This window comes from Pinus tabuliformis, chromosome 6 (genome assembly GCF_031772625.1).
Source record: "Pinus tabuliformis cultivar Carrire ecotype Pingquan chromosome 6, CPIR1, whole genome shotgun sequence".
NCBI classification, from domain to species: domain Eukaryota; kingdom Viridiplantae; phylum Streptophyta; class Pinopsida; order Pinales; family Pinaceae; genus Pinus; species Pinus tabuliformis.
The window spans coordinates 777363266-777387331 of NC_142292.1; the positions used below are offsets into that span (position 1 = coordinate 777363266).

At 33.8% G+C, this 24066-nt stretch overlaps 1 long non-coding RNA gene and 2 other non-coding genes across 5 annotated transcripts; all 3 read left to right on the top strand.

Moving 5' to 3' along the window:
• The first annotated feature begins 944 nt into the window (after positions 1-944).
• Positions 945-1016, top strand: TRNAD-GUC (transfer RNA aspartic acid (anticodon GUC)). The gene has a single exon. It is a non-coding gene; the product is annotated as a tRNA-Asp (tRNA).
• Positions 1017-11939: 10923 nt separating this feature from the next.
• Positions 11940-12023, top strand: TRNAL-CAA (transfer RNA leucine (anticodon CAA)). The gene has a single exon. It is a non-coding gene; the product is annotated as a tRNA-Leu (tRNA).
• Positions 11958-19803, top strand: LOC149261034 (uncharacterized). 3 transcript variants are annotated; one of them, XR_016258361.1, is made up of 4 exons: positions 11958-12056; positions 12210-12268; positions 12430-12505; positions 18905-19803. It is a non-coding gene; the product is annotated as an uncharacterized LOC149261034 (long non-coding RNA). The 3 variants fall into 3 exon arrangements; XR_016258360.1 differs by having other exon boundaries at positions 11976-12107; XR_016258362.1 differs by lacking the exon at positions 18905-19803 and having other exon boundaries at positions 12416-13452.
• Positions 19804-24066: the final 4263 nt, after the last annotated feature.

Below are 24066 nucleotides of genomic sequence, written 5' to 3' on the forward strand. Positions count from 1 at the left end.
GCTTGTGTCTCGAAGTTGCAAATTTCTTTGTGAGTTTCGAACAAAACAATGCTAAAAAGTTTGGCACCTGAATCATAAGCAAATAGAAAGAAAAAAAATACCTATTCTTTTAAACGAAAAATAAAAATAAAAATTATTTTTACAAAATACTATATTAATAATATTTACTATCAAAATCTTGAAATTGTATCCAATAACCTTAAGTAAGTTTAAAAAAAAACTATTCATATATAATTAACAGATAAATATAATATATATACTACATATTGTATATTTACTATGCAAATCTTGAAATTGTATCTGATAACCTTAAGTAGGCTTAAAAAAAAAATATTCATATGTAATTAACACATAGGTATAATATATATACTACATATTGTATACAAGATAAAATATATAATGTATAATGTTCTTGGATGGGATAGTTGAATAATTTAAAACAATTTCCTATTCACAATACTATCATTAACTTGAAATTGTATCCAATAACCTTAAGTATTATAATATTTTTGCTGCTTAAAAAATTATTTATATGTACTCATTAGTAGATAGGTATAATATACATACCACATATTATATACAACATACAGATATACAATTTATAATGTTCTTGCACCGGATAGTTGAATAATTAAATATTGCCCTGCCATGTTACAGACCTAGGTTCGAATCCATGTTGGGACTTCGAGAATTCAAGCGTCTAGGTTCCAATCCAGGCTGGGACTTTGAATAATTAAATATTGCCTTGCCATGTTACAGACCTAGGTTCGAATCCAGGCTGGGGCTTTGAGAATTCAAGTGTATGTCAAGACAGTAGTACGTTAAGATTGCGACACCCCACGTACGCATAGTCGTGTCCGTAGTTCAAAAGAAAAGGTACTATTCACGTGTCAAATTCTTTCTTCATTAAAATTAAAATTTAGAAAAGTGTAATTTCATCGATAGTCGTTGTAGTATAGTGGTGAGTATTCCCGCCTGTCACGCGGGTGACCCGGGTTCGATCCCCGGCAACGGCGTTCGTTTTAATTTCTGGATATTCCTGTTCTTTTTCTATGAACGGCAATAGTCAATTAAGCACTGCAATACTTTTGGATTTCTAACTTATTAATCAATTTCAATTTAAGCAGTACAACACTCCTGGATTTCTAACATGTCGTGCAATATTATCCAAGAAGATGACTATGTTTATGGAAGTAGTAATTGGTGCAGTAGGTGGGTTGATGGTTTGTGTATTAGGTGACCCCGGTTCGATCCCCGACAACGTCGACCGTTTTAATTTATGGATGTTCCTGCACATTTATTATTAACAACAATAGTCAATTTCAATTTAAGCACTGCAATACTTTTGGATTTGTAACTTATTAATCAATTTCAATTTATGCAGTACAACACTCCTGGATTTCTAACCTGCAGTGCAATATTATCCAACAAGGTGACTATGTTTATGGAATTAGTAATGGGTGCAGTAGGTGGATTGATAGTTTGTGTATTTGGTGGTGTGGATGGAAGAGGGGAGGTGGTTGGATTTGTAACTTATTAATCAATTTCAATTTATGCAGTACAACACTCCTCGATTTCTAACTTGCAATGCAATATTATCCAACAAGGTGACTATGTTTTTGGAATTAGTCATGGGTGCAGTAGGTGGATTGATGGTTTGTGTATTTGGTGGTGTGGATGGAAGAGGGGAGGTGGAGAAGGAGAGAGGAGAAGGAGGTATTTTTTTAAGAGGGGAGGTGGAGAAGGAGAGAGGAGAAGGAGGTATTTTTTTTAATAATATATTATGAAGAAGAAGTAAATAAAGAAGATAGATGATATATCACAATACATTATCTTATTTTTTATTATTTTGGGTAATATCAAGATATGGATAATATGATGCATTAATAATGTGATATCATAAGAAAAGTTTGTATAGATCTCTATAAGCTTAAGATCTTGTAATATTAGTCTAAGTTGAATTGGTACCACATGAGGCCAATCATCAATGTACATAACTAATTTATGGCCTCATAATGAAATTATTGATTTGGTTTCTATGGCATGTCATATCTACCAACTTTAAGTGATTTATTATTATCAACCATCTCTACATCAAGCTAGGGAAGAGGCCCCTAACCAACATATGATTCAATATATGCAAAATAGTAGTCAACAATAACTAGAAAATTTAAACAAAATTTTATGATTAGTTACATGTACATTGATTCAATCATACTAAAAAATATGCAAATAGAATAATAAAATAACAATAATATTACCTTTTTTTATATTAATGGTTAAGAGCATGTGTTTCCTCCTAAGAGGTCACGAGTTCAAAACCAGAGGGGGTAGAGTATGCATGCCTTTGTAGACTTAGCAGTCAAATTGTTGCGTGGAGGTGGGTCCCTTGTCCCACAAACAAGGGGGTCTCATACACCAATTTGGTGTCTGGCTTGACTGTGACCTTAAAATTGGATAATAATAATAATAATATGGACGATTGGTTGGAGCATATCATATAATTAGACACTAATTAGTCTATCCTCACATATGGATACTCTCCAGGATTGAGTACATCATCATGTCCTTACTACATAACATAGCCAAAACATCTACACCCACTAGTCTACAAGAGTACTCCTATTGACCCCTTTTAGGCAACATCTACCCCCACATGCATATAGAAACATCAACCATCATTGTAGAAGCGTAACAAATAAATGTCTTTTGAGTCATCAAATGTAGAATTTCCCACTGTAGATCACCTGATAATGCGATATACTAAAGCAAAATACTAGATCTACTTCTACAATCAAACTTTGCAGAAGCTTAATCAATTTGAGCTAGATCAATTAGAACACATATAATAGAGAAGAAGAAATCATACACATAGGGAAAGCCTCAACTAAAAACCCCGCTATCTGTATTATCATACAAGTGGAAATATGTCTAGATTACACAAAGCATTAGCTCACAAGCTATCTTGCTCTCAGTACAATCCCTCTGCTGCTCATAGACATAATAGACAACACATATGCCTTCCTTCAGTCCTCCAAGCCTCCTATTTCATTGCGCAGTTTTCCTTGGGGTCCCATGCTGCCACCTGTGTGAATTGGCCTCATCACACACTCACCAAACCCAAAAGTAACTACGCAATCTCCAAGGAATGAATTCCTTCTCCATGCAAGAGATATCCTCCATGAAATATTCCTGCCACTGATAATACACTGTCCCATCACCTGAAATGTTATTTATAGCAATGTTATTTATAACATTTCTTGTTGCTATTTTCAACACTCCCTCTCAACAAGAAAGGCATTCAACTCGAACCCGATCCTGAACCTTTGGAATGTTTTGCATGCAACACTTCTCCCTAGTGTTGTTGCTCCAACAACTCTAGAAACAAAAAAAATCTCCCAACTGACCTCCCTGTTGGGCTAGAAAAACCCTCTGATGTTGAAGCTCCCTTTGCCGTTGACAAGTGCTCCCTCTGTGACTTCTAAGCTGCTGCAACACTCCATGTATCTTGCACCGTTACACACCTCTTTGTGCCATCCTGCACTGGTGCAACACTCTTGTGCCTCTCACATTGTTGCAGCCTACTAGCTCTGCACTCTCTTGGGATTCCTGCACTATAGCTCTCTCTGCCGCTCCATCTGTCTGTCTCTACTCACTAAGCTAGTCCTGCTACTCCTCATCGAGGCTCCCGTAGCAAGGTATAATCAAAGAGGTTGGGTACCTTAATGATCCTGCTCCTATTCCAGCCTTCTTGGGATTGTCATTCCACATCGCCCCACCTCCGACCTAGAGGTATGGATGCATGTGATCCCTCTGCCCACTTGGCTTGAAATTTCCCCCTACTGGAGGTCTCTACATGAGTGGATGCCTCCACTCAGTCTCCTCTCGACTTCTCCAGTTGTGGCTGCTCACAACCTCCGGAACCTGCTTCACCAATTGTGGCTCCTCCACAATTGTCTAAGACTTCTTCTGATGCTGCATGTTGAGAGGTAATGTACTCTCCCTCTCAACCACCAAGTCTCCAACAGTTGCCTTGCTCCTCAAGGCTTTGCATGCATCTTGAATCTCAAGAGCATACAGGTTCTTGACATGTGAACCGATCTGCTTCACCTGTCTTGTGGTGACGTGTCTAAGGAAAACCTTTCCCTTACTGAAGACTACATCATAGCCTTTGTCTTCCAGCGTTGCGATCGATACCAAGTTTTTCTTCAGTCCTGGCACATACTTCACATCTGTCAAGGTAATGCGAGTTCCATGCTCCCTCTAAAAAACAACTATGCCTACTCCCGAGACACTATACTTCTCATCATTACCCATCGCTATGAGTATCTGGAGATCTTTCTCCTCCAAGGTACTGAACAAACTCTTATCGCCGATCATGTGGAATGAGGCTCCACTGTGAAGAAACCAACCACATCCGACCATGGATGAAACCATGCATGCGAAGATGGTGAAATCCAACTTGAACTGTGAGGCCAGTGCTTCACCTTCTGATCCTTCCTTGGATCCCTTCTTGGATTTCTTCAGTGGACAATTTGTAGCAAAATGGCCCACCTCATGACAATGAAAGCATCGCACTTTTGATTTGTCAAACTTCTTCCCACCATAGGAAGAAATTGATTTGGGATGAGAATCCTTCTCCTTCCCTTTCTTTGCCTTACTCGCTAAGGCGCAGTTTTCTTCATCCTCCTTGGATGAAGAACCATCTCTGGTGCTTCTTCTTATCTCCTCCTGCATTAGATCTAACCAAAGTCATTCCCAATCTAGCAGTTTCTCTCTTCCATTTATCGAGTCTTGGTAGATATGCTAGCTCTTAGGAAGACCAAGGAGTGCAAGACTCACCATGTCATCATCGACTGTCATGATCCCTACACTTCCAAGCTCATCGCTGCAGGTGGTGAGCTTGTTTAGATATGTAGAGATCGTGTTTCCCTTTTCACACTTGATTTTCCGAAGCTTGTCTTTCAGTGCCAACTTCCTCTACTCGCTGCTATTCTGATATAGATCTTTCAATGTTTTCCACATCGAAAATGGTGTCTCCTTCCCATGGAGGCTCGAGACAATGTGGTCTTGAACTCCCTCTAAGAGGATTCTCCTTGCTCTAGCCACACATTTCTTCCATTCTGCCAATTCTGTAGCATTAGCTGCTGCCGACTTGGGGACTTCTTGATCAATGAAGTCCTTTACACCGTTGTCCTCTAATACTGCTTCCATGCGATCCTTTCAGGCTATATAATTCGAGTTGCCATCAAGGGCATACTCAAGTCTTAAACTGTTGAATGCCATTGGTGAAATTGAGATGTGATAAGAACTCGATTTCTATAATTAGGAACTTCAAAATTCGAACTTCTCCCTTCTTTGTATATTGTTCTTCGCTTTGATCACCTTTGCTCTGATACCATGTAGAATTTCCCACTGTAGATCACCTGATAATGCAATATACCAAAGCAAAATACTAGATCTACTTCTACAAACAAACTTTGCAAAAGCTTAATAAATTTGAGCTAGATCAATCAGAACACATATAACAGAGAAGAAGAAATCATACACATGAAACACAAAAGAATACTCTGGGGAAAGCCTCAACTAAAAACCACGCTATCTGTATTATCATACAAGTGGAAATATGTCCAGATTACACAAAGCATTAGCTCACAAGCTATCCTGCTCTCAGTACAATACCTCTGCTGCTCACAGGCAGAATAGACAACACATATGCCTTCTTTTAGTCCTCCAAGCCTCCTATTTCCTTGCGCAGTTTTCCTTGGGGTCCAATGCTGCTACCTGTGTGAATTGGCCTCATCACACACTTACCAAACCCAAAAGTAACTACGCAATCTACAAGGAATGAATTCCCAAGAGATATCCTCCATGGAATATTCCTGCAACTGATAGTACACTGTCCCATCACCTGATCTCAACTGGGTATCTGACTGAACTAACATGCATGAGTTATTTATGAGAGAATATTCAATTATCTGGAGAACACTAGTTGCATGCATGCATGCATTAACTGACTGAACTCACAATTAGTTCCACAAAATGTTGGAACTAATCTAACTAGACTTAACTTAGATAACTGAGCTAACTAATTACAACTCAAAGTACAAACTCATCCTGATCTCCTTTAATCAAGGGATAACTTCCTCAATCAAAGGGATAACTGTTGCATGTCTTCACATAGACTTCATGTTTGAATTTATTTAACTAATTAACTCAAGATGAATTAATTAATTGTTTTACAAACAACTGCTAAGATCAAATTCAAATTTTACTTCTCAATTTTAGTTCAGGGACTAACTAAATTGGAATCTATTTCCATTTTTCATTATTTGTTGCTATGTCCAACACTGGTACCTGAAATGCTATTTATAGCATTTCTTGTTGCTATTTTCAACATCAAAAGCCTCTCAAAATGTAAACAACTCTAAAGCGAAGGGGAAGAGATGCCCCCCTTTCAACATGCTACATGAATGATCTAGATCAATGCAAAGCTATCATAAATAATAATAGACCATTTGATTAGTTCAGAAATACGAAATAGACTATCTACATAGTACATAATAGGGAAACTAATGCATTTTCCATTAATGGCTTGATGTGCTCCTGCCATGATGATAAGAAACACACATCTAATCTTCTCTGACATTGAAGAATGTAATCTCAAATGCTCCCCAATAACCTAGAATTCACCAAGGTCTATAACAACTACATTGACATATCTATGTATATATTGTAGGCTTTTACCATGTACAAATAATTGCTAAAAACAAATTCTTAATAAAACAAAAATGATGCAATAGAAAAAACACACATAAACATAGGGATTTTACCCTGAAAATCCAAATTGGGAAAACCAGAAATATTTTTTGTGTATTCTTCTTTATAATACTAAAATTCTCTCTCTCTCTCTCTCTCTCTCTCTCTCTATATATATATATATATATATATATGGGCATCCAAAAATCTCTCTCTCTCTCTCTCTCTCTCTCTATATATATATATATATATATATATATATATATATAGATATATATGGGCATCCATAAATCGTTAATCTATTTACCCTGGTTTAGATTACCATTGTAGTTAGTCAACCAAAAATACAAAACCATGGGATAAACCACCAAGCACCACAAAACTGCTGAAGGTGAAAATCGTGTGTCAAAAACCACCAAAATCGTACATGAAAAACAACCCCTTTTTTTTTTAATTTCTCCCATGGGTGTTGCTCCAAACCCATATGCAGGGGGCTTCACACCCCCCACTACGCCCAACACAACATACAAAATGTGAGGATAGTCATGCGAGAAATATAACACATGAAATTTGGTGGTGAAATAAAAATCCTCCTATATTAAATTAAATTAACATTTATTATTAAACCTTTTTCATAAAATATCACCTATTATACTAACTATTATGCCAATTTTAAATAAATACCTTGTCATTAATGCAATGCAATTTCATTTGACCATTTGGTTGTGCCACATTTAAAATAACACATTAATAATGATGATTTCATTAATTCTTTGATATACTACCTGCTCCAATAAATTTGATAAATATTATCAATCCATTGTGCAATGTAAATACCATTGCACAATGTCTATGTTGCACTATATTCAAGGCACCATAATTTTTTTTAGTGTAGTAAAGAGTATGTACTACAAACAATAGAGACAATATTCCAATGCACTTATTCATTGATAACCTCAACTTACTTGCGATAATATTATCATGCTCCTACTTGCCAAATCTTGAGGTTAAGTATGTTCTCATGGAGGTGAACACATCCATGAGAACACATAGTATTCGAGAAGAAACTCTCAACATCAAATGTTAACTAAGAAAATTTTCATGCGAAAATATATATTAAGTTTAAAGTGGTAAAAATCTAAATCAAGGTATACTGATAAATTTACTTTCTTTTTTCTATTAAAAAGGAATGATAGTTATTTCAATAAAAAAATCTAGATATAATATAATTTGCAAATTTGCAAAATAAAGATAAATCCATTGCAAAAGAAAATGATTTGGGGTACTCACAAGAGATAGAGAGTAGTAATGCTTGTATGTGTGAAAAGTACTAAATGAAATTTGAAATGAAAATTCAATTTAGTATTTTAAAAAAAATGTTTATATGTAAAAAGTACAACACAAATATTCTTTTTATAAAATATATTAACTTGTTTTTATGTACATGGTAGGGTTACACATTAGTGCAATTAAAACTATTTGGTGCATCAACATATTTTTTATTTTTTAAATGATATCTTTAATAGTAGTGAATATAGTATTGTATGTATTAGTGCATTTATAAGCATCACTGTCATTTTTTTAAGAAATATATTTTTATAATATGCAAGTTTTTATTTGAAAATATAAATAGTGTGCCTTGGATTATGATGGGTCAGTGCATCTTAGTTATTAATAAACATTGGTGTATGCATATGTTTTTTTATGTATTAAGTGGTATTTTTTCAATGCTCGCTAAAACCTTTGCTAATTGGTGTTTTCCTTAAAGTGTTACAAACTAGTTTGTTTTATTCATGATCCTCTTTGGAATCACTGACAATACAACCACAAATGAATAATGCTTATTAAGATAGAATGAATATGTCTCTAAATCCACTGTGGACAATCTATGACTACTTCACCTACCCACAAAATGTACCTAAGGTGTTTTTTTTTTCTTCCATATATCATACATTCATTTATGAAGCCATCTTTTGTGAAATGATATCTCATTGGTAGGCCTTAACAAATGCCCAACTAAGCAGAAACTCATAATTTATAAGATGGAGGAAAATACGATACATTATGAAGTCATTGTGTCCACCTCATCTCCAAATCCAAAAAGGCAAACCTAGCATCTAAAAAGGCCAACCTAACATCTAAAGTTGAATCATTATTCATGACTAGCTTACCAAAGGACCAACATTAGTTTCTCTAAATTGGATCTTGTAACTCTATATTTGTCTTGAACAACTCCTATGAAAGGATAGGTCTTTGAAGTTCTTGGATAGACAACTTATTCAATGTTAGAAGATATTTTGATGAGCTAACAACCTTCATTCCAACCATATGATTTGAGATTAAAATCCCACAAATATTTCCGAAGGAAGATACCTATCATGCTTAATCTAAGAGCTTGATATTGAGGTATTACAACAACACACCTATCTTGAGAATTACAATTCCAAAGCTTGAGAGCGAGGGATTGCAACAATGCATTGATCTTGTATATAATTTCAAAAAAATCTTTATTATAAATATGAAATATAAAGCCATAAAACATTGAATCTACAATTTACTTTTGAAGGTAGGTAAAAAGAAAGCAAATCAATAATCTTTGGCTCCGAGGCCTCCAATTTAATGGTCTCATTAAATGGCTCTATAATATACATCATAAATATAGGAGGTTCCAAAAGGCACAGAGTTAGATGATTTATTGTTAACCACATCTTTAAAAGAAAGAGGCTTTGAGAATGACCAACCACTTTTTCTTACCATGACTCCACATAAACATAATGCCAATATAAGAGTTGAATCTTTGCAAATATGATAATAAAAACTTCTATTAAATCTTTCGTTTGTTTACCCTCACAAAGGAAATCCTTTATTTGTTTACCCTCACAAAGGAAATTTTGTTGGTTAGCAATTTTATTTCTAGCCAGCTTTCAAACTCTACTTTAAATCCACCACATAACTCATAAAATTCATCCAAATTAATAAGATTTTCCAAGAAAAAGACTTGAACATAATTTGAAATTGACCCTTTGTATCAAAAGCCGAATCACAAAATTATTACACAACACTGTCTTCAAGCACTTGTTATGTAATTATTGTGTTAAACACTTGCCATCCAATCTATACTTATGGACATGGATTTAGTCAAACACTTTATGAACATACACTTTATCAAACACTTGAGTATAATAAATTTGTTGAGAACGATATATCTCTCAGGAATAATGCATGAACCCATATAAGTAGAGGGATGAAGAAATAATGCATGAACCCATAGGACATTAGTCTCAAAACATCAAAATATCATGTGTATGTGATAAAAGCCCATTTGAGGTTATAAAATCATGTGAGGAATGTTGGGAAGATTTTTGAGTTTGTTTAGCATGTGGAAATGAATATGCTAGATTTGATATGGATTTGAAAAGTTCGGGAAGATTTTCAACGTGTCGATGTTGGGGAGATTGTTTCAAAGCATTATGGTTCATAGTTCCATTATATTTTGCTAGTCACATTTAAACAAATTTGATATTGACAAAAATGATATAAAATTGTGGGTGGATGAAAATTGACCAGGTTTGTGAATGGTTTTATGTGGTTTTAGCATATAAATAGAATTAATATAACATAATTATGGGTTTTATTTTATTTATTAATATATTATGGAGTTGTTTTTAGTGTGATTTTATGAAATTTTCGGTGTCAGAATCTAGTGGAACAATTTGTGGTGAAATCTTGATTTGTGTTATTTAAATAGTTTTTTTTACTGTATATATGGATTTAACACCCTGAAAAACCCTTAGGGCACTTTTATTGTGCAAGGGTTACCCATCAAACTTGTGATTTCAATGAATTCTTACCAGATTTTAGAGAAATTAGACCAAAAAAATCCACCAGAAAAGCTTCCAAAAAATCGTATTAAAAATAACTCGATATATTATTATGTTTATTCATAAAGGGGTTTTAAAAGTGTGAAAATAAAGTTAATATATTGTAAGTATTTGTTTGAGAGAGTGGTGAAGGGGAATGTAGAGTAAGGAGTGTGAAAAAAGAGTGTTTGGTAAAAATATAAATTATTTTTATTATAAAAATGTATTGAAGAAAATACCTCAATAATTTTTTTAAGTTTTTATGAATATGTAACATTAGAGAACTAAATATTCTTTGACTAATTAAAAACTTCCAAATTATTTTATATAAAATAAATTAATTTAAAAATTTTATATATAAATAAAAAATAAAAATATAATAAATAGATATTTTTTAACTTATTGAATTTATAGATTCACAATTTTATTCTTAATCTTACTTGGGAGAGAATGTTGATCCTTTCCTTTTATATATATTGATAAAAAAAATATATATATTAAATATAAAAAATAAAAATTATATTAAATATAAAATTTCATTGTCATATTTCATATATAATTTAATAATTTTGAAAATTTAAATAATTTAAATTTTATTGATTTAATTATATATACTTCATTTTTAAGAAAATAAAAATTCATTTTTCTTTTTTCAACAAATTTTTTTCAATAAATAATTTGTTTATTTATTTATTGTGATGGGAGGAAATTACAAATCAGCTAGTTCTTTTTCTTTGATGAGAAGAAACCACAAATCAACTAGTTTTGTATTTGGGTGATATGAAGTAGATTTGTTACCACTCAAACTAGTATTTGGGTGATATGAAGTAGATTTGTTACCACTCTAACTTTTAAGTGTCTACATATAAGACATGGATTTGAACTTAAAATATCTTGTTTCATAACATTTTATTTTAATGCACTTGCCATTTGAGCTGTCTAGGCAACTCAATTTGCTAGCGCTGACAATTAAACTGCACCATAAAATCAATTTGCTAGCACTTCCAATTAAACTGTCCCATAAACTCAATTTACTACAATATAAATATAAATATAAATATAAATATATATATATATATATTTTTAATTTTTATTATATATATATTTTTTTCACAGATTTCAAAAATTTACATGTCGGTTTTTGCCGCAACATCAGCGTACACTGATGATATCAGAACAGCAAAGCATTAAATGTTTGCTCTTGCAGGCACTATTAGCCAAATATTGATGATGTCAGTGTTAATTAATTGCGAGGAACATAAAAATTAAAATTTTAATTTATTCCTAAAGAATATTTTAAAAACACTTGATAAACAATAAGTCAGGATGGCCGAGTGGTCTAAGGCGCCAGACTCAAGTTCTGGTCCTCGATTGAGGGCGTGGGTTCAAATCCCACTTCTGACATTTAAGCTTTTATTCTAAGCGCAGATGTATTGCGTGGGTTCAAATCCCCCTTCTGGCAATAAAACTTGTATCCTAGGCGCATATGTATTTTGCTATAAACGATTGTTTTTGGTTTTTGTTATTTGTTATCCTGGTTCTAGAGCTTTGCAATTTCATTTACGCTCGCTGTTTTCATTTGCCTCATAGGTTGCACGTTTCAGTCATTCTGCAGCGAGCGTGGAGAGACCCCTGCTACAGACTGGACGGTGGGTTCAAATCCCACTTCTGACAATAAAACTTGTATCCTAAGCGCATATATATTTTGCTATAAACGGATTGTTTTTGGTTTTTGTTATCCTGGTTCTAGAGCTTTGCAATTTCATTTGCGTTCGCTGTTTTCATTTGCCTCGTAGGTTGCATGTTTCAGTCATTCTGCAGCGAGCGTGGAGAGAACCCTGCTACAGGCTGGACGTTTTGCAGCGTGTTTAAGTTCCGGTTCACAGGTAGCTGTTTCTAAACTCATTCAATTTTTCGCTTTCGTAGACTGAACAATGAAGCTCTGAGATTCTTGAATTATGCGAGGAGATGGTTTACAGTGGCCCGGACCAGCAATTGCTGGTTCTTGTTTTCAATTTTGCCTGCTTTGTCCGCCATAGCGACGGTTTGCAGGCTCACCTGCTCTGGTTTGCTAGAGCTAGGGTTTCATTCGGATCTTGTGAGTATGGACATGTTTTTTTTTTTTTTGGCTTTCATCCTGTTGTCTGTGGTCTTCTTTTGAGGCATGCACAATATGAGGGTTTCTGATGCGTAGTTATGCCGCTCTGAACATATCATAGAGAAAAATTGAGCAAAGCTTGTTTGTTTCAGTCCACACAGAGTCCAATATAGAAGTTAAAAACACTTGATTTGTTATCTTGCTTCTTACATACTTTGACACCTACTCGATCTATGCGTCCTCTTCTCTTGAAATTAAAATACACGAATTGAATTTGATTCGAATTTAATGGGAGATTTGCAATTCGGGAAGCGAGAGCCAGGTTAGCTGGGCAGGTGAACTCGTGCGACTCGACCACGTGACACCTTCTAGCCTTCCAACCCTTTTTGCGATTACCTGCAGAATGGCCAGTGCTAGGGCCGAGTTTCTCTCTTGTGGACTCGACAGTAAAGCTCTACAAGTCTCAAATTGTGCGAGGAAGTAGTTTACAGTGGTCCGTACTAGCAATTGTTGTCCTCGTTGTCAATTTGGCCTGCTTTGACCACCATAGCGACAATTTACAGTGTCACCCGCTAAGCACCATTGATCTGCTTCCCCAAACATTTATAAAAAAACCATTACCAACCACAACCAATTCTCAATCAGGTCATTCATTCTGACATTCGGACCACTGAACAACCAATTCTCAATCAGGTCATTCATTCTGACACTCAGACCACTGAACGCTTAATTGCTAAGCGTTCAGTGGTCTGAGTGTCAGAATGAATGACCTGATTGAGAATTGGTTGTTCAGTGGTCCGAATGTCAGAATGAATGACCTGATTGAGAATTGGTTGTGGTTGGTAATGGTTTTTTTATAAATGTCTGGGGAAGCAGATCAATGGTTTTTAGTGAGATTTTTGGAATTTTTTTGGTTTAATTTTTCTAAAACCTAGCAGAAATTTATTGAAATCATAAGTTTGATGGTATGCCCTGCATAATCAAGTGTTTTAGGAATTTTCAGTGTACTGAATCTATATATGATAAAAAAAAACCAATTTAAATAACACAAATCAAAATTTCACCTCAATTACACCACCAAAAAATCTAAAAAATCACAAAAATCATCTCGTTTAAAAAAAGATTTTCAGTGTACTGAATCTATATATGATAAAAAAAAACCAATTTAAATAACACAAATCAAAATTTCACCTCAATTACACCACCAAAAAATCTAAAAAATCACAAAAATCATCTCGTTTAAAAAAAGACTATATGATTGACCTCAATTTTCCACAAATTTAGCGGACACTGTTTTTAAGACGGTGGTGAAGAAAATTCATAAATGCATTAAAACTTAATTACCGAAATTATTAATGAATTTAATATTGTTTTGAAGACTATAAATTTGGCCCCAACTCTCACTAATATTTGGCGTCCTTTTACCTCCAAAACCCTCTAAGTGTGCCATTTTTCACTTTCAATTGAGTAGGAGAAGTTTCACCACTGTGGCATAGACGGGCTTGCTTCTAGGTAAATATTCATACACTCCTCTCTCCTCCCTTAATCAGTAGAAACAATCATGAAACTTTCAAAGTGCAGGAGTCGTTTGAATTTTTGTGCTTTTAATGCCTTCAATCTGCATAATCACATAGCTCTTGACCTCAAATAAATGCAATAAAATCCAAAATTCGAGTTCCCCCTCGGTTAAAATGTTTACAGTAAATTTAAAACGGCATGCATTGCCATTTGAAACTAATGAATGATTCAATATTTGAAATATGTTGTGTCAAAGTTGGTAACTACGCACTGGTGGATAAATAGATAGAGGTAATTTCAATTGTCGAGGTCTGTGACACTTCTCCTTGTATTGCAGCCCATGGACTAATTCTGTCAAGAAAGGATCTCAAGTGAAGTGTATCGAATTTTGTTGAATCTTGAATTAGTATGCAACTTTTAAGCAAATTGTTGAAACTTATTTCATATGGTTGGTGGAATTTCAATTTTGAGGTTTAAATTTGGGTGAATTTTAAGAGATTTTTGAGGTTTGAGGAATCTCAACGAACTGCATAGTCATTCACCAAGTTCATAAATAAAAAATCATGACTTCTGTGGCAATTCAAATTTTTAATTTGTTTTTGCAGTTTTCTATTATAATAATATTTTTAGTATGCAACTTTTAAGCAAATTGTTGAAACTTATTTCATATGGTTGGTGGAATTTCAATTTTGAGGTTTAAATTTGGGTGAATTTTAAGAGATTTTTGAGGTTTGAGGAATATCAACGAACTGCATAGTCATTCACCAAGTTCATAAATAAAAAATCATGACTTCTGTGGCAATTCAAATTTTTAATTTGTTTTTGCAGTTTTCTATTATAATAATATTTTTTATGTTTGTTGATGTCAATTTCTTAATATTATATTTTATATTTCATTTTAAAGTTAATATATATAAATATATAAAAAATGTATATAAACAAATTTAATGGCGAACCTCATCCAAACTTCATAAAAATTTTTGAACTCTCCAACCTAATCATTGCTCATTGCTGAATCTAAACTCGAACCCGAACCATCTGAATTTAACTGAAAGTCAGAATGGTTTGAACCATGTGAATTTAACTGAAAATTAGGGTGGTTTGGCACAAGCTATTAATGAAGATTGAGATTGACCATACTTTTATAAGGGCAGTTTTGCATAGCAAGAAAATAAATCACAGTATACTTGCAGAATATGCCAGAGTTACCCGAAAAAAAGGAATATGCCATAGTTACCCGAAACGTAGAGCATTTCGAGTACACTTTTTCATGATGACAAGAAAGGCCTACCTTCCATGGTTGTATAATGAACGGATGGTCTTGTTTCATGGCATCACTAACTACTTATATCTAATTAGGCGGCGAAGAAGGTTCATAGATGCATTGAAACTTAATTGCCGAAATTTATATGGTTTTGAAGACTATAAATTTGGGCTCAGCTTTCGGCAATGTTTGGCGCCCTTTTGGATATACCTCCAAAACCCTATAACAGTGCCGGTTTTAACTTTCGATTTAATGATATTGCCCAGGAGGAAGTGACACAACCGTAGCACAGACGAGTTCGTTTCTAGGTAAATGCATATACACTCCTTAATCAGTAGAAACAATCATAAAAATTTTCAGAATACAGGAGTCGTTTATATCTTTTGTGTTTTTACTGCCTTCAATCTGCATAATCATATAGCTCTAGATCTCAAATAAATGAAATCATAAACCAAAATTCCATTTTTCCCCTCATCTAAAACATTTACAGTAAATTTACAGCGACACTCATTGCCATTTGAAAAGCATAAATGATTCAATATTTGAATTATAGTGTGTCAAAATTACTGGAATAGATGGTGAAATCCATATTGCAGAAGGTCACATTAATACGCTTATTTCGCCCACATTAGGGTCACCACGCATTGTTGGATAAATAGATAGATTGTTTAGATTCTCTTCCGGTTTCCATGGACGTTTCGAACCATCCTTGTTGTTTAAAGAATCCTTATGCGCTGGATCCGGAAGAGAATCTAAACAATGATGTAACTCGCAGAAACTTCAAAGACAAAAAATAGATAGATATCACTCCAAAAATCACCAGGGTCCTTGATATTGCTTTCTTGTATTTGAACCCATGAAATAATTCTGTTAAAAAATGAGCTCAACTGAAGTGGATTGAATTTTGCAGAATCTTGAATTGGTTTGCAACCTCTAAGAAATTTGCTGAAACTTAGGGTTGTTTGCCGCAAGCTATTAATGAAAGATAAAGCATGCTTTTAGAAGGGCAGCTTTTTTACAGCAAAAAAAGAATAATATTATCCTTTGCAGAATATGACAGAGTTAAACAGAATATGATCAAATTAAGACAGAACCTATCCGGACCCAGTTCTACCACGTTGATCATTTCCATCTTTTAGTCTATGTCAGCAATTGGAGGCATGAAGTGACTTGTAGACACTTCTGCTGTAAATACCGAGTGATATGTCGGCGAGACAATGTACACTCTTTTGTTCTGTCAAGAAATGCTCTGTTACGTTTGTGTACCCATCCCAGTTGGCTATGCCATGAGACAATCTCCAGTCCTGATCAAACATCTAAGTGCCCATTACTAGATTTCTCTATCTAGACTGGGATGCTACAAGAGGCTCTGCTAATAGAACCTGATCTCCCAGGATTGACCAACTTGGTTGACACGGTCCCAAATGTTCCCAAAGTACAATATTTTTATTGGGCAAGATTCTTCCTTCAACTATTAATATAAATAATAAATATACATAGGGAATTTTGTAAAAAGAAGTGGGGCACAACCATGATCACCACTAGCACTAGCAAAAAATCAAAATCGAATGGGTTTACAAGCCAAAATCACCCGTTAGTCTAAGCAACATGCCTTGCACAAAATGGGGTAAAGTCTCGAGGTAAAATATTATAGTCAATTGGTCCAAGTTCTAGTAAGCACATAATATCTCAAACATGATTACATAGTATTTAGAATAAGCCTAACCTTGAGTGGCAGATGATTGTGGTCCTTGGGGTTCGGCTTTCAACCTTATGCAGCAGGCTTAGGTTCAGTAATGATCGACAGAGGACATTATTAAGCTTGCTGTTGGTGCATTCATGGAGATAACTCATCTTCCAACTCTACTCCTTCTGCTTCAGAGTAGTATCCCAGTTCTTTTCTTCTCATTTTGCATAATGGTGAGTGTTAAGTCGTGAATCCGCACCTACAAATTGCAGTGTGCTCTAGCCTTCTTAATAGAGTTTCTGGCTTTTTAGAAGATCATATTTGCAAGAGGAGATTTTCATATGAATGTCACGGATACTGTTATAAACACAATAATAGTTATAAATAACAATAATTTAATGAATTAATGAACTGTCTAGGGGCATGAACCCTTTCACTTCGTGACCAGTCAATGCTTATAAGCATACGAGGGTGTTGTACCATCATCATTTTATCATTATTCTTATCCAGTAATACATTTATATATCTACAAATATAATTTTATCTTCCATACAAAAGAGATTGTAACAGATACATATCTTAAGGAAGATCATCACCTGCCGTAATTTGCTACTATGAGAGACATGCTCTGACACTGTTTAACCCATTTTTAGTATATTAGCATTTTTGAGGTTGCTTTGTTTCAAATCAAGGTCAAGAACTTATCCGAAATCATTTTAGGCATTGCTGGAAGAGAAAATAAGCTTTTGTTTTGTATATAAAATATTGATGTCAGAGAATAACTATTTGCTCAATTGAGCACTATTCTTCGTCTTATTTTTTAACTGTTTTTGTTATGTATTTAACTCTAAAACTTCAGATCTATCACATAAAATGTAGTGCAAGATTAAATAACACAAGAGAAAATAGATAATCTTTAAGAAAACTCTTTTGATAACAAAAAAATAGAGAGTTATGTTCACTTGCCTTCATGTGGGCAACCTCCTAGAGCAAAGTTCCAAATATAATAATAATTCTTTACAAATTATTACGTGACCTTCTAGTGAATATATAGCTATCAGTAGAGAACCTTAACTACCTACAAGCTTATTTATAATGAGGGCTTGCTATCTATACTATGTTACAAATGCATTCTCTTTGTTCAAGAATGTAGAGCACCTATCAACAATTTTGTACAAAAATTGCTCTATAGTAAATGCTTGGAATCTCGGTGGCAAACTTCAAAACCATGTGCTTCTCTCTGGGATCTCCCTCCATAGCCATGGAACCTGTTTCCTTGGTAAAAGATACCAATGAAGCATTTGACACATTAAATGAAAACAATTAGTCTTCCTGGCAAAACCATTCTCTTTGTTCAAGGATGTAGAAGTCCCGACAACAATTTCGTACCTTGATCATTAGTATATGTCTCTTTGACTCTTGTCCAGTGAGCATAATGTCTAGGATATGGTAAAATATATACATCTTTTTAAATAATTGAAAACCTTGCGACTTTGAATTAGAGACTCATGAGAACATATTATTTCATTACACTATATTTTAAATTATTCTCGCTACTATTGTGTAGATTTAGCACTTTGTATTTAAAATGCAATTATTGATTAAAATCAATGCTTTCTATTTGATTATATTGTTATTCTTTGCTTTTATCTAATCATGTGCAAATAATGGATTCTTCAAATTTTCTTATATCTACTTCTTCAACTTCTTTGTTGCAGAGCCAAGAACTCATTTTCGCACTCTTGGCAAACAAAAAAAAAACTCAATAGACTATTGTCTCGATAGACTCTATGGCAATGGAAAATACTTTTGCATTGGATGATTCAAAACTACAAGAAACCGATCTCAAGTTATCCAAATTCAATCTATATAGATTGGAACATTTCCTCTATTATCTTAACGACCATCTATTTGACTCATTTGTTGTTCTTCTTCACTCTTGCTATACTGTAGTTGAAATATGACAAGAAATCGTAAACCACTCCCAACATTGCTTGTGTCACCAACATGACGTTGCTATTCATTGCATATTGAATTCACTCCCGACTATCTTCAAGACCTTCACCATGTTAATGCTGTTGAAACATACTTGGAAGGATTGTTTACACCTTCAGTTTTTGCTTCGTCTGCAATTAACTTATGGGGAGATGCCTTTTGTATCAAATGGTTCTCTAAATGGTTGTTAGTTCTAGTTAATGTTTGGCTATTCACAAATGGCCAACAATATCTCTGTTTCAATCAAGATACTCATGGCTATCAATATAATATTTTGCTACATAATTAAAACCCTATATGTGGCCATTTTGAACCACTTTTGTTGCATTGCACAACGGACATTCTAGCTCCAATTGCTAAATCAATTACTCCATGCATTTTTCCATACCAATGGCCATCGATACAATTAGACATGTTGTCAATTCCACAAATTCTATTGGAACAAGGCTTCTTGATCTATGGACAATTTGTCAATGACGATCACGACTCTTTGTTTGAATATATTTGTACACTTGCACCATGGTTTGGTATGTTTGCTATGCGAATAACAATTGCACAAACTTTTTATAATTGTTTCATTTGCAATGACATTAGAGCTATTAATTGCTTAGAGGAACACCTGCATAACAGAAACATTGAGCACAAACAATGTACCAATGATTGACAAGGTTATATTATTAACTTATCGATGCCATATGCATATGGACATATAGAAGGAAAATATTTTGCAATACAATGGATATGTGAAAAACTTGATGTTAACAGGAATGCATAGGCAAAAAATATTTTTTTGAGATTCTATTAATCAAACAATTCATCCAAAGTCTTGTACGTTATGCATATACCAATATCCATGTCATGTTCACATTTCCATGCACTTCTGAAAATTAATAGTTTTGAGAATATCGTCCATAGTGTCAATATACAAGCAATGCTCCAAACAATGTCAAAAAGAAAAACTCACAATTCGATGTTAGGTGTGCCTTCTAGACATCTTGTTGACAAAGAATCTATTCTACAATTTCTTGTACCCAATTGAACTATCAATCAAATGACAATAAAGCATCAAGAAAAAGAAAATTCGTTGGAATAGCTAAACATTGCACTTTGTCAAAACAAGATGATCAATCCTTGGCAGTGCACGCACACAACAAAAAACTAGTATCTATCTCTTTTTCCAAGAGCAATACACCCACTTGCATCAATTGAAATTTGCAATGTGGACATAAGGTGCCTTGCTATGCAAAGAACAAAAAAAGCATGTGCAGTCAAATAAAGCAATTAAGACATATTTGCAATCAATACAAGACACACCTACATATGCATGTTGCATTTGTGACAAATTGTACTTTGGAAAAGATATACAACTCATTGAAAAAATCACATTATCGATAATTCACTATCTCATGCTTGCAACAATGATCAAACCAATCAACCTGAATGAACATATTTGCAAATCTTGTATTAATGCAATACTCAATGAGAAGGTACCTACATTTGCATCACCTTTGCATATTTGTTGAACCTAGAATTGATCTTTGATGCATAGTAGACATATTTATAAGAAAGACTAGTGGCACCAAGAATGCTTTTTTCACAAATAAGACAACTTGGTTACAAACAATCACAAATTGGATTAATAAGCACAATTATAAGTGTTCCTGTCAATTTGGATAGAGTTCAAATAACTCTACCTAGAGATATTGATGAGTGCATAACAATTGCAATTATGCTAAAGAGAAAAATGGAGTACATGAATTCTTATTTGTTTGGGAACATTCAGCCCAAAAAAATGATGGTTGCTTTACATGAATTATGTAACACTTCTCTATACAAAAATGAAAAAATTATAATCAATGATGAATGGAGAAAACACTTTGATCAAAGTAAACAACATCATCAGAGCAATAATCAAACAATGGATCAACTGTATTCACCAAATGAAAATGATGATTTAGAGCCAGAAACTGAAACACTTGTGCATGGTTACTTAGAGGCCCACCTTATCCATGATCTTGATACAAGAATGATACAAATTGCACCTTCTGAAAGATTCCAACCCTTGGGCATTTTCCAAGACAAAATTCTCTATTCAAAACTTAACTTCTCGACATTGTTTTATGAATCAAATCGGTTTATTGATGTTATTAATCGCTTCTCCTATTAATAGATTGCATAATGTGAGCTATTGCACATGCCTACTGACTTCTCAACACATATTACAAATATATTTTTTAAAGCAATTTGTATAGTGATAAACTAGGTCTCTAGCTCAACTTAGATCTCTATTCATAAGGGAGAACAAAAGGGACAAAACCTACTTGTTAAAGATGTTATCACATCGACACATTGATTAGATGTTATTTAGCGATTTGTAGTTGGTATTATAGACACAAATTCTTGTCACTATGTACCCTAATTGCAAAAAACAATGAATTGTTTGGTCAAGTGCAAAATTATTTCTTTATCATAGAGTTCCAAAATAGAGGAACATAGCATGACCATGGATTTCTTTGGATTCAAGATGAACTAATATATCAACATTTGCATGATGCTAATGTTATAACTTTCATTGATCATTATTTGACTTTTCATTCATTAATGTTTCCAAATGAAATGATTCAAATTCAATCTCATCAACACACAAAAACTTGGAAAAAGCATAAACATTCTACTTGTAGATTTGGCTTCCCTTTGCCACCAATTGATGAGACTTGTACCTTACAACCTTTATCCAATGAAAACAATGACAATCAAGCAATGAAAAAAAAACTTTATTTTCTTCTACAAAATAAAGCCTATACAAAAAAGATAACATTTGACATTTTTATGGCCGATATTGGCATTACAAAAAATGAATACATGTTGTATCACTCGAGTTATCTTAAAAAAATCCCCTTGTGATGTGTGGATAGATGGATTTGCAAAAAAAATATCGCCATTGTAGCTAACAACATAGATGCTCAATTCATTTTAGAAGCCTATCCCACAACAATGCACTACAACTCCTATATGACAAAGATGGACCACTCAATGACATCTACTTTCAAACAAATTCGAGAAAATTGCATGTGTGATGGAGGCAAAATAATTCAAACTATTCGTAAACTTGGAAATGTAATGTTAAATATGTGACAAATATCAAGTCGAAAGGTAGTCCACATTGTTCTCTCGTTGCCTTTGTACTCATCCTATAGAAAGATAATTTTCATTAACACTGCTTCAGTTGAAAAACAAACATACATGCTAAAATGACCTGTTCTGTTGCAACAAGAGCTCGATAGCTCTGAAGATATTGTCTACATGACAACCATTGATAGGTATGTCACACAACTCATAGAACTTGAGAAAGTTTTCTTAGTAGAATATGCTTCATCTTATTCAACCACAAAAACGACAACTAAGAAAATAAAATGCCCATGTGTCATACAATTCATTCGATACAATGAACACAGGGATCTGGAAAACCATTATAGAGAAAAAATGAGGCTCTACATCCCGTACAAAAAATCTAAATACACATTAAAGGGGCTAGTGAAACATAGATTGAGGCATACTTGTCCCAACAACATATTGTCAATGCCACTGAAAAATTATTTTCTCGTTTAATCTGACCATGGGGTGATATTGAAGTTACTTCTACTACAATTGCATAAAAAATGAGGAGATATTTATGCTTCACTTCCCACTGGAAGATGGAATTAATACTTGTTCCATTGAAAAATATGATATTCAACATAACCTCCAAGAGAAAATGCAATTTAGAAACATTCAAACTGGATATACAAAAACCAATGAATTCATTAAACATCTATTTGTTTTGGACACATTCGCATATCATGAAACTAGGAGACTAGTAAATCAAGAGCAACAATCAATATTAAAACAAATAATACTATGGAAAAAAATAATCTATGAAAGCCTTCTATTTGTTTATCACTGGAGGTGCAAGCATAAGAAAATCATTCATTGAATAAGAACTTTACAATTCACTAGCGCGACTCTATAATAAAGATTTACAAAGTGACTCTTTGAAAAATGGGTCTGATAGTTGCATTTACTAACAAGGCTACATATATTGCAAATAGTGTCACAATCCATTCAACTATGCACTTGCCACTTTCACCACGTGACATGATGCTATTGACTTCTAACACACATGGTATATTGACAAAAGAATATGAACAACTTAAATTTATGCTCATAGAAGAATCTTCATTAATTGGCTCTTGATTGCTATATAACATTGACAAACGACTTTATGAAATCATGCACATTCCAACTACACCATTTGACAATCTTGACATAATACTCTGTGGTGACTTGTCCCAAGCACAACCTATACGTGATTGTTGGATATTTGAGCCCAATTCTGAAAGGAACTACTCCTTACAATTTTGGGAAATACAATGTCAAAACTTATGAACTAAAATGAGTGACGCAACAAGAAAACAAAGACTTTGTGTCCATTTTAAATAGGACATGTTCATATACTCATGATGATTTTGCATTCTTGAACCAACATTATTATAGATTCCCACCAAATGATTTGATGCTTCCATATCTCTTCTACTTAAACAAGAATGTATAGGAAAATAATGAAAGAATGTTGTCTCTCATCAACACAAAAACAATAACATTAAATGCATATGATAGAACAACTAAGTCAATAAATACAAATTGCATATGAATATCAAAATGCAATCGCTAGCTACCATTGTGCTCAAAGAAAACATGCTTGTTGAACTGATTGGTGACAATTACAATATTCAAGATGGCTTAGTCAATGGTGTTGAAGGTATTTTTAGGGCATTCACAACACTTGAGAATGATGCAATTTGAATTGAATTTGCTGATCCATCTGTTGACACTATTTAGCGAAAAT